General features: G+C 41.9%; 7 non-coding genes across 7 annotated transcripts; 2 read left to right on the plus strand and 5 right to left on the minus strand.

Moving 5' to 3' along the window:
• Positions 1–2,471: 2,471 nt before the first annotated feature.
• On the minus strand, positions 2,472–2,544 carry trnaf-gaa (transfer RNA phenylalanine (anticodon GAA)). The gene has a single exon. It is a non-coding gene; the product is annotated as a tRNA-Phe (tRNA).
• A 1,414-nt stretch (positions 2,545–3,958) lies between these two features.
• Positions 3,959–4,032, plus strand: trnan-guu (transfer RNA asparagine (anticodon GUU)). Its single transcript has one exon. It is a non-coding gene; the product is annotated as a tRNA-Asn (tRNA).
• Positions 4,033–6,266: 2,234 nt separating this feature from the next.
• On the minus strand, positions 6,267–6,338 carry trnae-uuc (transfer RNA glutamic acid (anticodon UUC)). Its single transcript has one exon. It is a non-coding gene; the product is annotated as a tRNA-Glu (tRNA).
• Positions 6,339–7,200: 862 nt separating this feature from the next.
• trnak-cuu (transfer RNA lysine (anticodon CUU)) lies at positions 7,201–7,273 on the minus strand. Its single transcript has one exon. It is a non-coding gene; the product is annotated as a tRNA-Lys (tRNA).
• Positions 7,274–7,985: 712 nt separating this feature from the next.
• Positions 7,986–8,058, plus strand: trnat-ugu (transfer RNA threonine (anticodon UGU)). The gene has a single exon. It is a non-coding gene; the product is annotated as a tRNA-Thr (tRNA).
• Positions 8,059–13,361: 5,303 nt separating this feature from the next.
• trnaf-gaa (transfer RNA phenylalanine (anticodon GAA)) lies at positions 13,362–13,434 on the minus strand. Its single transcript has one exon. It is a non-coding gene; the product is annotated as a tRNA-Phe (tRNA).
• A 785-nt stretch (positions 13,435–14,219) lies between these two features.
• trnal-aag (transfer RNA leucine (anticodon AAG)) lies at positions 14,220–14,301 on the minus strand. The gene has a single exon. It is a non-coding gene; the product is annotated as a tRNA-Leu (tRNA).
• Positions 14,302–14,336: the final 35 nt, after the last annotated feature.

Below are 14,336 nucleotides of genomic sequence, written 5' to 3' on the forward strand. Positions count from 1 at the left end.
CAATATTGCACACACAGTGAAAATTCCTATTTATAAATCTTGTAATGTCCCCATTGAAACAATTAAACCGTGTGCTGAGGGACATGAATCACAGTCTCTGAACAAACAAGAAGACTTCATCTTTTCTTGCAAATTACATGGTTATTGTCCTTTTTTACGCATGTTAAAAAATCCGAATGAAGGCAAACATTTTGGTTCATGCACCTTGGCAAAAAAAAGGAACATTGATTAACAATGTGTTGCTGAACTGAAGAGAGTTGAAACCGTTGTGAATATTGTTGTCACACAATGTCAGCCTATCCGTTTTCCAACAGATCACTAAAGACAGATAAGTCAACGCCAGGAACAAAATAGTGAGGCTGAAATCATTTTGTATGCAAGAACACACAACAGAATGGTTGTCAATAAATACTTACATATTAAATGTTCTTCAGTTGAAACACATGAACTGTTTGGTGTTTCCATGCATTCGTGGAAGGCAGAGATGGGCTGAAGGTTATCACTGGGAAAACTGAAGGGGAATTGCTAAAAGAGATCATTTCTCCAAAGATGGTTATTAGAAAATGGATTATTTAAAATAAGTAAGCATGCAAATGTCTATGATATTTCTTAGACATAGAACCATAGAATTTCTACAGTTCAGAAGAAAGGTTATCTTGGCCCACCGAGTCTGCATCCCACCCAGGTCCTCCGCTCTGCCCTATCCCCATTAGCCCCACACATTTACCATGGCTAATCCAAATATTCAACGGGAAAATAACGGGCAATTTTGCATGGCGAATCCAACTAATATGATCTGTTGTAGTATAATGAGTGACGAGTTTTCGTGCAGTAATACAGAGACAGAGCCGAATGCACCAGATATCGATACATCACCTGTACTAATATGAATGCAGACTGGGCCCAGTTCAGTCATTACTGAGAGAGTGTATACAGTATATTACTAACCAGCGTGGTGTTTTCTCATCTAAATAGAGACATGACATACTCAGTTTTGACAAAGACAAGATCTTTGTGAAGGATAAAATGTGAAGGATAAACTTGCATTTGGTGAATATAAAGTCTGAAATACAATAAAAAGCAGGTGATTCATGAATAAATGAACATTTTAAAGAGCTTCCCTCCGCTTCCCTGGTGGTCTAGTGGTTAGGATTCGGCGTTTTTACTGCCGCGGCCTGGATTCGATTCCTGGTCAGAGAATGTAGACTTATTGCTGTATAACAATCCGGCGTTACTTCAGGTCAACAACTGTCAGAATCAGTATGAGGGAGATTTCCTTGTTTGCGTCTGAATTGGAAAAGTCACATGTAAAGAACCAAAAAGAAAATAAGAGAGCGATGGGCTAGAAAGTGCTGATGGTACAAAATGCTGATACGGGTTAAAATCTGGCTGTTAATGGGGGAAAATTTATTGTTTCTACTGACACAAATATCTCGCAGATCTGGTTCCAAATCTCTCCTTCAATGACAAAAAAAAATAATTGAATGAAATAGTAAACTCTCTCACCCCCAGTGAAGTGGAGGCAGTTTTCACTCAGAAACCAGTAACTGTGAGTTTAACAATGTGGGAAGGAGGAAGACTCAGTTTGAGCGGTGACATTGCGGGAGGAATGGAGAGCTGGAGTTCACCCAGAAAAGCAGCAAAGTTTCAAATCAATGGCGTCCAATGTTGGATGGTCCATTATCTGTGATAATTTAATGTTATTCAGCAGAATCACCACAGGATGGTGTATCACAGATTGATGCTAAAACTTTGAATGGAGTGAACTGCAGTAACATTGAATGCAGTAGAAAGGGCAGCACGGTAGCACAGTGATTAGCACTGATGCCTCACAGCGCCAGGGACTCAGGTCCTCAGGTCACCGTCTGTGCGGAGTTCGCATGTTCTCCCCGTGCCTCCGTGGGTTTCCTCCAGGTGTTCCCGTTTCCGATTCAAAGATGTGTGGGTTAGTTTGATTGGCCATGCTAAATTGATTCTAGTGTCAGAGGGATCAGAAGGGTGAATATGTGGGTTTACGGGGAATAAGCCGTGGGTGGGATTGTTGTGGGTGCGGACTCGATGGGCCGAATGGCCTCCTTCTGGAGGAATCGAAAGAGGTAATGCAAATATACGTTGTTTTGGATGAAACAGCAGGTCAACTAAATGTATTTTCACTGCCATGTAAAAGCGGACCTGACATCTGCACTGAAATGTGATGAGGTTGGAAAAACTCAGGACGTTACATGGCATGTGTGCATAAGGAAACAAAGATAAACCTTCACCTCCACCACCTTTCATTAAAATTGGGAATGTTTAGAAATAGAGGAAGTTTTTTAAAAAGCGAAATCCAACAAGGTGGAAATATAACAACATCTGGCAGGGTGGAAACTGCGAGGGGTATTTGGTCTGTTGCAGTTTGTGTGAATTGATGTTTGAAGACAGTGCGAGACAAAATGCAGTGCAATTAGCAGAGAAAAACAGCAATGGGATCCTGCCGAAACCCGGGATTGAACCAGGGACCTTTAGATCTTCAGTCTAACGCTCTCCCCACTGAGCTATTTCGGCTGACTGGTAAAGTAGTAGCTTCCGTCTCCCAAATATCTAAGAGAGCAATGATTTCTGCCTATTCGTTTATGCATCATTTTCAGGTGTTGATCTGATTTGCTTTAAACGTCATGAATATTTTTTTCTCGAACATGTTATTCCAAAACTTTAATGCAGTGGGAAACATCATTATTCATTTTGACAGGAGGAACCAGCAAAGACAATGTAATATCAATTGCTGTGGGCAAAAGATGGGCTTCTGGAGCCAGTCTAGTTGTTTCTCCAGTAAACCGGGTCTGCTTGCACTGAGTCATCACCGTGTTTCTGTAGTGTGGTGGTTATCACAAGGTCCAGGTTAATTCTGTAAATACCTGGTTAGAACGAGGAATGATGGGAAGTGTACAGCTTTAGTTAGAAAATGCAAGTCCATCATCTTAATTCTCGATCGGTTAATACAGTCTCACAGTTTGCAATCCTGTTATTATATCATGATATGGAGATGCCGGTGTTGGATTGAAGTGGGTACAGTCAGCATTCTCACAACACCAGGTTAAAGTAAAACAGAACAATTTGAATTACGAGCTTTTGGAGCGCTGCTCCTTCATCAGAGTGTTTAACTCGGCACTCAGAAATTCACTGTGTGTGTGCTCTCGAAAGGGGCCACTTGCACACACTGCTTTACTCCAGCAAATTGTTCAGTTGGTAATGTTTCTGTTCGTTGTTCTTCACGAAAACGACACAGGACACAAACCTGCATTCAATCTGAGCTGTGAGACCAAAACACAAATCCACTTTGACTGGAAGAGGCTTGCGCGATGTTGCGTGTGAGATTTGAGTGAAAGCATTTGTGAGGATTTGAGGAACGAAAGGACAAAGTGAGGAAATTACAATGCTGCTGAGTGTGAAGGAAGAGAGAGCATGTGGGGTCACTCTCCCAAGTGTAGCATTGGTGGTTCAGTGGTAGAATTCTCGCCGACCACGCAGGAGGTCGGGGTTCGATTCCCAGCCAATGCAAAGCTTCTTCTATCTCCGTTCACTCTGTGTATTGTAAGCGAATCTCCCGTCAAAATTGGGGGAAAACAAGGGAAATATTAAGTCTTGGAACTAAATCCTGAGGGCAATAGTCGGAAAGAGGTGCAGTTGTGAACGGTGTTATTGATGATAGCGTGGAAAGTATTGGATCTTTGGGCTACTGGTGGTCAGTTCCCTTCCCTCCCGTTGAATTCCTGCCTTTGATAAAAGATATGCATTCACTTTACCTGCCCGTTCATAGGAGAAACACACGGCAGCAGTGCTGCGGGATCAACGGAACTAAAGAGACTTGTATAGAATTGTAAACAGTGCCGTCATGCTGCAGTTCTGGAACAGGTTTTCAGAAATAGAATTGTGGTCATTGACGCGCTAGTTTAGAATATATTTAACAGCTGTTGTCTCAGTCTCTGTGGCGCAATTGGTCAGCGCGTTCGGCTGTTAACCGAAAGGTTGGTGGTTTGAGACCACCCAGGGACGGAATTTTACTATTTTCTCGCCATCAGCATTCACGGGTAAACAGTTGCGTGCTTCAACTCATTGAAAAGTCTGGAACTACGAGAGAGAATTTGATAGTGTACAAGCCGAGACATTGTATGTACCTCTGATTCTGTGCGTGCCCTTGTTTCTTTCGAGTTACCAGGATCTCTATATGTCTGCGCCTGAATCTAGTGTGCCCCTGCTTCTATATGTTTCCCTGAATCTGTGTATGCCCCCCTGTATCTCTGTAGGCTCCAATACCTGTGTGTGTGTGTGTGTGTGTGTGTGTGTGTGTGTGTGTGTGTGTGTGTGTGTGTGCATCCCTGTAAATGTCTGATTCTTTGTGCTTTTTTTATGACTAAACCGTGAAAATGTCTGACAAACGAATTGCAGAGGGCAGAAATGTTTACCCACTAAGATTCTGAATTTGATTAACGTCTGATAACTGCATCGAATGTACAATTTGAAGTTTCAAATAATCCCAACTTCAGTCTCCAGACATTATCTCCCAATGGGAAATGAAGAACACGATTTATCTGCGGTGCCTGGTTATAAAAAGGGCGAATACGCCAGCCGAGAGCCTTCTACAAACTCCAATCTCGGACAGTATCGTTCAATATTCATATTTCAGTAACCGGTTCGCAGACTCACAAGCACCAGCGCCTGCAGTTTCTGTGGTCCGCCAGCAGATGGCGGTGATGTATCATTTTAATCACAAGACCGTGCAGGAGGTTTGAGGAAAAATTTGAGGAAATTTTATTTCCCTGTTTCCATGGAAAGGGAACAATTAGTAAAGCAATGGCATTAATATCTCTGTCAGTAAGATTCACAGGGAAATCTGGCCAAGGAGAGCGAATTTAATACTTGTGTTCATATTTACCTTCCGGCTTGAACATGTCGATTACCAGCTAATTATTGTATAACCTTACATTTTAGTGATTTAAAGATGTGTCTATTTTCTCATCCAGACATTATCAAATAATATTTCATTATAATTGGACACATATCTCTTTTCCGCGGGATTTTCCATTCCTCGGCGCTCATTTTTTTCCCTTAGTCCGTTTAGAAATCCAGCCGAACCCTGCCTCTATGTTATGTTCTGTGTATATTTAAAATGTAGTTGCTTGTTATAATTTTTGACTTCAGCACAATTCGAGCCCTAACTCACTCTGATCTATAATACACACTGCAAATTGCATGAGGGCCTCAAAATGACTAACTGTGCACTGATTTGAGTTATTAGCTCATTATACCAATCTCACTGTCGAATGCTGACACGGGATTTTATTAAGTGTAATCGCAGACAATCCAATTTTCTGCCGAGTTGCAATCTGACTCTGAATGTAACTCAATGGGAGTTTGGGGCTAGTATTTCCTGGACATTATCATCTCAGTATCCATCACAATTTCCCATGCCGTCCGCAGCCCCCCCCCCCCAACCTTCACGCCCCCAACGCCTAGCTCCCCCCCACCTCCATCCCCCCAACAAACGCTACACCAACCCACCCCCGGCCGCTTCCCAACACCATTTATTAATCTCGATTCCACGTCTTCAATTCACCGTCATTAGTTTTAATAGTGACATTTATCAATGAGTTGGAGCGATGGAGGCTGAGAGGGCGGGGCTAAATACGCGGGGGTTCAGTGAGGTTTCAGAACTGGTGGAGTCACCAACTCCCACCCACTTTGACACGGTGCTACTCCATTCTGGAACGGGATTGATGATAAACTGTCAGCTAAACAGAACATTATACTCACCATGTAATCAGTTTCCGGAGGTGAATGTATTTGAAAGCAAAGGAAGGGAATATCATTTACTGCAGATGATAGAATGACTGTGTGACTATATCTGTAGTGACAGTGACCTGGGATGAAGCAATGGAGACAGTAATGATGATCAATGAGATACAAATCTCAGATATCACAGCAGAACTGTGAAAAGCTCATGTTGTTCGGCAGATTTCCCAAAAGAAGCTATAGAAGGGGCAGAGGCTACGAATGATCTTTGAATGTGGTGAGCTGTAGTGAAATGTAGTGGAGTAGAATGTATTATTATTCATTTTGACAGGAGGAAGCAGCAAGGGGAATGTAAATATAAATCGCTGGGATTGGGCAAACGGGTTTATTATTTTTTCCAGGCAGTTCAAACTGACACAATGATCGCTCCTGTTTTCCATCAGGAAGGAATTTCAGCCTCTGGAATCTTGTGCTGGTCGGCTGTAATAAACTCGACATTCCCTAACCGGGAATCGAACCCGGGCCGCGGTGGTGAAAGCGCTGAATCCTAACCACTAGACCACCAGGGAAGATAAGAGCACTAACCTTAATCTGACCGATACATTGCAACGTTTTTCAAATTCTCCAGAAAGGTTTGTCGAGGGAAAGAGAAACTCATGTTTTGATAGAACAGGAATGACTCCTTCAGCCAAGAGCAAATTGCTGCAGATGCTGAAACTTAAAAGGAAAAAAATGCTGGAAAATCTCACCAGGCATGACAGCATCTCTGTTAGCAGCATTTTATGAATTAATTAATAATTTTCATTTTGTTTCATTTCATGTCAGACAGGGTGACACATTCGGGTCTCTTATTATTTAAAACCTCTGCCTTTTAACTATTTAGACACTTATGGTTCAGTCAGAGAAAAGTGATCCACTGTGATCCAAAAGAAGGAATTGTAGTTGCTGCAAATCCCACCTCAAAACGGAAAATGTTGGAAGATTCATCAGTTTCAACAGCTTCTGTGGAGAAGGAAAGAGAGTGAATGATACAGGTTGCTGACCTTTGACCCTAACTGGAAGAAATTGGTGATTTAATGGTTTACAAACAAGTACAGAGTCAAGGAAAATAGAGAGGGAGAGGAGGAAAGAACAAATAGTCTTTTGATAAGATGGAAGGCTGCAGTGATTGAATTACAATGGAGATGATTGTTGTTTCCACTGACACAATCTCGCAGATCTGGGTTTAAATCTCATAATAAATGAGAACAAAACCTCTCGCTGAGTTCAGCGCTAAACTCACCGCCTTCCAGTGATCTGGAGGCAGTTTTCATTCACAACGGTGAGACGAACAACGTAGAAAGGAGAGAGAGAGTCAGTTTCAGCCTTGACACTTCTGGGGGAACAGAGATCTGGAATTCACCCAGGAATGAGTCAAAGTTTAAAAAAAAACGCCCAATGTGGGGCTCGAACCCACGACCCTGAGATTAAGAGTCTCATGCTCTACCGACTGAGCTAGCCGGGCACATGCATTATTGCTCTCTCCGTAATCTAAAATGCATGGAGAGAATATGGCTTTTCTATTTGGTGTCTCAGTTTGTTCAGATTTCAACGTTTACATTGAATCCCCAAAGTTTCTATCCATCCCTCTCAGTCATCAATTACATCAATCACATCTTTCAATTCTTAGCTTCACCTTTCCCAAGCATTCCAAACTCCTCTTACATCATTCACCGTATTTTTCCTTTGTTCTTAATAATTTAGCCAGGGGAGGGGCCGGGGGGAAACCCTCTCAAGATTTTCATGTCACACTGTTTCCCAGTTTCAGATTTTTCAATAAGATCATCTCTGATTATTCTAAACTCCAGAGCGAACACACTCATCCCACTGAATCTCTCCTCTCAGGAGAAACACAGAAATCAATCGCCTCACAGCGTCTGTGAAGGGAACAACATCTAAATCTTCCGGCTGGATGAACTGGCCTCGGAGCTGGAGAAGTCAGAGTTGTAATACTAACGATAAACTCTGAAGAACATACATGTCAGATACACAACATACATGTCAGATACACACACAGCACACATGTCAAATCATATCACTTTCAAGTTGAGTCTTTTAACTTGCTGCTCTCCACCTCAGACATTTCCCCATTCATCAAAAATCTCCGACCTCAAGCCCCATCCTGCTCCTCAACCCACTGATAATGTTACTAGTACCGCAATCAGCTGGTAGCATTTGGCTCCATAGCTCAGTGGTTGGAGCACTGGTCTTGTAAACCAGTGGTCGCGAGTTCAGTTCTTGCTGGAGCTTCCACGCAAAGTTTAGCTAACATAAACTGTAGGAAAAAGCAGTGGACTTGTATCATAACTGAAATGAGGCAGTAATACTCCAGCTTTTAAGAAAGTTCACCGTTAGGAAAAGTGAGAGGAGGACAAACGGAAGAGAGGGCTTGGATCTCTCTTAACGCCCCAACTTCTATGGGCCACCAGAAGGTTCTCGGTTTGAAGGAGATCACCTAGTTACGAGGGCCAGCGCATCCTTTGAAATAATTCTCATGGAAATATAAACAACGTTGAGTTAGGTCCATTATGTGAGATTAAAAGTGATAATTTGTGACAGGTGAATGGCAGAGTTCAGGAAATTTCAGCCACTCCCACTCAAAATTGGATTTGCGTTTCATAACGCCACCGAATATACAAATACACGTGTTAAATATACATCTCCAATCTCTAGTCACTATCTCCCACGGGAAAGAGAAATAGAATTGTACCAAGTGCATTGTCAAATACTGCCACTGAGTTTTACTAAATGCAATCACTGCCACTCCAACATTCTGTCTCAAGCTGCCGTCTCGCACCGACCGTAAATCCATGGAAGTTTAGTGCTAATATTTGAACAAAGAACAAAGAACAACACAACACGGGAAACAGGCCCTTCGGCCCAATGAACCCACGCCGCATTTCAACATTATGAGTGCCCTCCTCTACCCATGACCTTTGTCTACACCTACTGGGGAAGATTTGCAACCACCTTTGCCAAATAATCCATTCATCCATGAATCTCTAGTCCAATCTGTTCTATTCAACATTGCTAAATCCAATAATGAATACTGTGCGAAGTGGGTGGGACTGTTTGGGCTGAGGGTCGAGCTGAATGGGAGGGTGGGGGTGTGGTGAGCTGGGGTGGAATTGTGAAGAGAGTTCACGGGAGTTGAGTTTTGAGATTCATTTCACTGAGGGAGTTGTGTTGCAGCTGAAGTGAAATGCAAACATCCGCGCAAGTTAACAGAATGGTACAAAACTGGAGGTCAACATGATGTCCAGGCTGGTTCATTAGTATTAGCTGATTTGAATCTGGATTTTTTCTGGACTCAATTCATTTTCTTATTTGTTTTTACAATTTCAATACACTTTTTAATCAGAATTGGTGGCACAAAATATGTCTACACTGTGTATGTTTCACTGAGATATTGTTTTGTGCAGAACACGAGGTAAACACACTGTTCTAACAAAACATCTGTTTATTCTGTAAGTAATTTTACAATTGCAGTAAATGGAGATCTGATCACATTCTTTAGATCCTCTCTGAATTGTGTCTGGGTCACTGCGTAAATGTATGTATTGGTGCAGCAACTCAGAAGTTGGAGCATAAATCCCAATTCCCGCACAAATGCAGGAATATAAAAATGAATTAAGTTTAAATTATATAATCGATCACAAAAGGAGTAGAAAAGTAAAACTGACCACAGTAGGATAAAATTTCCTGATAGAGCAAACAGTAAGATAATGGATTTTCTTCTCTTCACTGTCTCTGGGTCCTTTGAACTATCCATACGCTTGTGGCTCCAAAGTCTCCTGCGGAATTTGGTCGACCCTAGAATGTGTGTAATGGTGAAAACATTCAGCAACAGAATCAACAAAAAAGGAATGAACGGTGTTAAAATATAATGCAGATTTTCAACAGCTCCCCACGCTGCAGAATAGAGGGCATCAACGCCAACATCACAAAAATGAGGATTATTCTGAAACTCATATCTATCACCATACATGAAATACCAGAAAATGTTCTTTACACTGAGTAGCACACTCACAGTTCCGAGAACCACTGTTGCAGTTTTCTCAGTGCAGTATTTTATTTTCAGCTCCTGACAAGTAATAGCCACAAATCGATCAAAGGTGAATGTGACAGTGAACCAGACAGAGCAATCAGTGACTGCATAAAGCAGCACAGCATGGATATTACATATTTTAATGTGGTAAATGATTACAAAATCAAACTTAATGGGAATTTGCCTCAATATGAGATCGATGATAACGACCAGTAGATCCGCTGCTGACATGGAAATGAGGTAACGTATCACACTTTTGGAAAGACCACACTTCCCTCGTGACAGGATAAGAATCGTCATTACATTCACTGTAGGGAAGAGCAACACAATTTACTCGTATTTTAGACTGAGCACAAGAGAAACGATCTCTCAGAATCCTTGGTAACAGCTGAAACATTTTTATTAAATCCACCCCAGAATAGAATGAGTTCACTTATTCTGCTCGAGACCAAGTTCACAGCAGAAAAGCCCCGCAATGATGTAGCAAGAAACCAAATTCACCAGTTAATAAAATCTCCAATTTGTTGCCTTCTTCAGAATTGTATATGGGGGTCACAATGGTGCCAGCAGGTTTGGAGCAAATATTTCTGGTCTGGATGACTTTGCTTTGATCGTGCTGAAGGCTGTGCAGTTGAAGATGTTGAATCAGCTGATTTGGAATTGCCTGTGAATCATAGCACTGGAAATCATGTTACATAACGACAACCGTAAAGTGGAAAGAGTGAAAGTGAATGTCAGGCAGTGTGAGGATAGCTGTGTGGCAAGGAGAAATGTTTCCAGTGCGTTCACAGCTACAAACCATGAAAGTTACACAGAATGATATCAATAACTGGGTAACATAGACAAGGACAATGAACACAGAGAAATATGACTTACCAGTGACACCAACTACGGCAAGGACAGGGTAGTAAACCCTTTGGATATCGTAAAATACCCAAAGAATACGAAGCTCAACTGGTATAATCCAGAACATGGCTCTGAAATTCAATGATCGCTGGCTGTAATAGAGACCACTCCAAGTTAAACAATATTGCACACACTGTGAAAATTCCTATTTATAAATCCTCTAATGTCCCCATTGAAACAATTAAACCGTGTGCTGAGGGACATTAATCACAGTCTCTGAACAAACAAGATGACTTCACCTTTTCTTGCAAATTATATGGTTATTGCCTTTTAATGCATGCTAAAAAATCCGAATGAAGGCAAACATTTTGGTTCATGCACTTTGGCAAAAAAAAGGAACATTGATTAACAATGTGTTGCTGAACTGAAGAGAGTTGAAACCGTTGTGAATATTGCTGTCACACATTGTCAGCCTATCCGTTTTCCAACAGATCTCTAAAGACAGATAAGTCAACAGCGGGAACAAAATAGTGAGGCTGAAATGATTTTGTTTGCAAGAACACACAACAGAATGGTTGTCAATAAATGCTTACATCTTAAATGTTCTTCAGTTGAAACACATGAACTGTTTGGTGTTTTCATGCATTCGTGGAAGACAGAGATGGGCTGGAGCTTATCACTGGGAAAACTGAAGGGGAATTGCTAAAAGAGATCATTTCTCCAAACGGGGTTATTAGAAAATAGATTACTTAAAATAAATAAGCGCGCAAATGTCTATGATATTTCATAGACATAGAACCATAGAATTCCTACAGTTCAGAAGAAAGATTATCTTGGCCCACCGAGTCTGCATCCCACCCAGGTCCTCCCCTCTGCCCTATCCCCATTAGCCCCACCCATTTTCCTTGGCTAATCCACATACTCAAAAGGAAAATAACGGGCAATTTTTGCATGGTCAATCCAACTAATATGATCAGTTGTAATATAAATGAGGGACGGGTTTTGTGCAGTAATACAGAGAAGGAGCCGAATGCACCAGATATCGATACAGCACCTGTACTAATATGAATACAGACTGGGTCCAGTTCAGTCATTACTGAGAGAGTGTATACAGTATATTACTAACCAGCGTGGTGTTTTCGCATCTAAATAGAGGCATGACATACTCAGTTTTGACAAAGACAAGGTCTTTGTGAAGGGTAAAATGTGAAGGATAAACTTGTATTTGGTGAATAAAAAGTCTGAAATACAATAAAAAACAGTTGACAAATGGATAAATTAACATTTTAAAGGGCTTTCATCAGCTTCTCTGGTGGTTTAGTGTTTAGGAGTCGGTGCTCTTACCGCCGTGGCCCAGGTTCGATTCTCAGTCAGGGGATATAGATTTATTGCTGTACAACAATCCTGCTTTAGTTCCCAGTCTGCAACTGTCAGAATCAATATTAGGGAGGTTCCCTTGTTTGCGTCTGAATTGGAAAAGTCACATGTGAAGAACCAAAAAGGAAATAAGAGAGCGATAGGCGAGAAAGGGCTGATGGTACAAAATGCTGATACGGGTTAAAATCTAGCTGTTAATGGGGGAAAATTTATTGTTTCTACCGACACAAATATCTGCACATCTCGGTCCAAATCTTTGCTTCAATGACAAGAAAACTTTTAATTGAATGAAATAGTCAACTCTCTCACCCCCAGTGAAGTGGAGGCAGTTTTCACTCAGGAACCAGTAAGTGTGAGTTTACCAATGTGGGAAGGAGAAAGACTCAGTTTGAGCGGTGACATTGTGGGAGGAATGGAGAGCTGGAGTTCGCCCAGAAAAGCAGCAAAGTTTAAAATCAATGGCGTCCAACGTTGGATGGTCCATTAACGGTGATAATTTAATGTTATTCAGCAGAATCACCACAGGATGGTTTATCACAAATTGACACTAATACTTTGAATGGAGTGAACTGCAGTAACATTGAATGCAGTAGAAAGGGCAGCACGGTAGCACAGTGATTAGCACTGATGTCTCACAGCGCCAGGGACTCAGGTCCTCGGGTCACCGTCTGTGCGGAGTTTGCACGTTCTCCCCGTGCCTCCGTGGGTTTCCTCCGGGTGTTCCGGTTTGCGTGTCAAAGATGTGTGGGTTAGTTTGATTGGCCATGCCAAATTGATTCTAATTTCAAAGGGATTAGAAGGGTAAATCTGTGGGTTTACGGGGAATAGGGCGTGGGTGGGATTGATGCGGGTGCAGACTTGATGGGCCGAATGGCCTCCTTGTGGAGGACTCAAAAGAGGTAATGCAAATATACATTGTTTTGGATGAAACAGCAGGTCAACTAAATGTATTTTCACTGCCATGTAAAAGCGGACCTGACATCGGCACTGAAATGTGATGAGGTTGGAAAAACTCAGGACGTTACATGGCATGTGTGCAAAAGGAAACAAAGATAAACCTTCATCTCCATCACCTTTCATTAACATTGGGAATGTTTAGAAATAGAGGAAGTTTTTTAAAAAGCGAAATCCAACAAAGAGGAAATAGAACAACACCTGGCAGGGTGGAAATTGCGGTGAGTACTTAGTCTGTTGCAGTTTGTGTCAATTGATGTTTGAAAACAGTGCGAGACAAAATGCAGGACTGTTTAGCAGAGAGCACAGAAAACCAGCAACGGGATCCTGCCGAAACCCGCGATTGAACCAGGGACCTTTAGATCTTCAGTCTAACGCTCTCCCAACTGAGCTATTTCGGCTGACTGGCAGATTGGTAGCTTCCATCTCCCAAATATCTAAGAGAGCAATGATTTCTGCCCATTCGTTAATGCATCATTTTCAGGTGTTGATCTGATTTGCTTTAAACGTCATGAATACTTTTTTTTCTCGAACATGTTATTCCAAAACTTTAATGCAGTGGGAAACATCATTATTCATTTTGACAGGAGGAACCAGCAGAGACAATGTAATATCAATTACTGTGGGCAAAAGATGGGCTTCTGGAGCCAGTCTAATTGTTCCTCCAGTAAACCGGATCTGCTTGCCCTGAGGTCATCACCCTGTTTCTGTAGTACGGTGGTTATCACAAGACCCAGATTAATTCTGTAAATATCTGGGTAGAAATGGGAATGATGGGATGTGTACACGATCCGATTTCAGTTTCAGTTAGAAAAATCAAGCCCATCACCTTAATTCTTGGGCAGGCAACACAGTCTCACTGTTTGTAATCCTGTTATTTATCTAATGATGTGGAGACGCCAGTGTTGGACTGAAGTGGGTACAGAAAGCATTCTCACAACACCAGGTTAAAGTAAAACAGAATTATTTTGAATTACGAGCTTTTGGAGCGCTGCTCCTTCATCAGAGTGTTTAACTCGGCAGTCAGAAATTCACTGTGTGTGTGTGCTCTCGAAAGGGGCCACTTGCACACACTGCTTTACTCCAGCAAATTGTAAAGTTGGTAATGTTTCTGTTCGTTGTTCTTGAAAAAAAAACACCTTACACATTCCTGCGGTCACTCTGAGCCCAAAAGTCAAACCTATTTTGGCAGCGGTGGGATTCGAACCCACGCCTCCGAGGAGACTGGAGCCTTAATCCAGCGCCTTAGACCACTCGGCCACGCTACCACGTGAAATGCTCTCACAATAATGTTATTTGATGA

This window comes from Carcharhinus amblyrhynchos, unplaced genomic scaffold (genome assembly GCF_965287045.1).
Source record: "Carcharhinus amblyrhynchos unplaced genomic scaffold, sCarAmb.v2.hapA scaffold_38, whole genome shotgun sequence".
NCBI lineage: Eukaryota > Metazoa > Chordata > Chondrichthyes > Carcharhiniformes > Carcharhinidae > Carcharhinus > Carcharhinus amblyrhynchos.